The sequence below is a fragment of the Leptodactylus fuscus genome, chromosome 6 (assembly GCF_031893055.1).
Source record: "Leptodactylus fuscus isolate aLepFus1 chromosome 6, aLepFus1.hap2, whole genome shotgun sequence".
Lineage (NCBI taxonomy): Eukaryota > Metazoa > Chordata > Amphibia > Anura > Leptodactylidae > Leptodactylus > Leptodactylus fuscus.
The window spans coordinates 157,934,541-157,936,155 of NC_134270.1; positions in this window are offsets into that span (position 1 = coordinate 157,934,541).

Genomic DNA, 1,615 nt, shown 5'->3' on the forward strand with positions numbered 1-1,615 from the left:
TATCAGTCAGTTTAATTGAATTTGGCTGATAAGGGCTGAGATAGGGGGTCCGTTACCTCTGTATGTAATGCAAACTGACTGAAATCCAGCTCTGCTACATTAGCTTCACACTGTGGTAATTCATTTACAACCAATCCCGTGCAAGTGACCCACCTATGTGCCGAGAAAAGCAGGAAGTGAAGAGAGCACAACAGCCTGCAGGTTAGTTAAGAAGCGTGACGGCAATACCCCTTTAAGTGGTATTCCCATCTGAGTATAGACATGGGTCCCACCTGTTCTGGGGTCTTTTTCTCCTGTTTGTTGTAGCCCCAGCTTATTGGTAAGGGTGCCAGAAGACAGACATCTACCAATCTGATGGACAACTTGCACTGGAAGTGAGTGGTGTATTTTGAAATGAGTGAAATACATGGGGTGAACCTGCAGCAAAAACTAACATGCTGCAAGATTAAATCTTGCAGCACAGACTGATTTGCTCTGCAATTTTTAGTTGCAGAATTTGGATCAGATTTTGTGCGGTATTCATTGGGTTCGCTACAGGGACTTAAAGAGTTATTGCAGTTTTGGCAGGTTGCCGCTCATATAGGAATAGAGGAGAAAGTGAGCTATGATAACAGCATAACACATGTAGCTTCTGTGAAGTTACGCAGACTGCTCGGCGGTTCTAATAAGTCCTAACAAGTCCTAACTCGTACCATTGGCAGGGATTTGTAAAGATGGGAATAACCCGGTGGTAGGAAAGGAAAAGTGGAACATGTTAGCCTCCTGTTGTCATGGGCCCCGTTTACCCATGTGCCTCATGTATCCATAGGGTCACGATATCTTTTTTGCATCAATTGGGAAGTTACATGTTGCTATACTGCTTTGTTTTTTCTAACTGTTTAGGGAAGCCGAGTCTGATATGCAAGGGGGCAGAACACAAATTAAAACAAAAAAACCTAAAAAAATACAGCAAGATACAATGGCACAGGTTGCAACATTTCAATGGAGGAATAGCTTGGGAAATAATCAAATGGAATGTGAACAGAGCCATACAAAGACAGAACAAAAATGCAGATGGGTCCCTCATTCTATCACAAAGCTTAGGGGAATGGATCACACCAAGAAACCACAGCTTATGGTTGAAAGATGCCTAAGGAGACCTCGAGACCTCCATGGATGGAGAAGATTTCTTACATGAAACCAACATAGCAAAAACGCTAAGGGTAAGTTCACACGGGGTATTTTGGCCCTATCCGCCTAATCCCCTAATCCTGACCAAAAAGACGTCTCCCATTGAAATCAATGGGAGCCGGTCAGTTCTTTTTTCCAGGGGGCCGTTTGTTTCGGCTCCCGGAAAAAAACAAGCGACATGCTCATTCTTTCACGCGGATTCGCCTCGAGACATCCACCTGAAGACTCTCCCTTCCGACTAGGCCTATTCATTTTGGCCTAATCCGGAGTGGAGTGCGTGACTGCTCTGCACCGGCATCTAGTCACAGCTACCCGTATTTTGCTCCGCAACCTGAGGCGGCCTTCGCCTCAGGTTCCGGACCAAAATACCCCATGTGAACTTACCCTTAGACTCACTGCCAACTCAATGTGGGTCTATAGAAACAAGCAGGAACATATACATCAG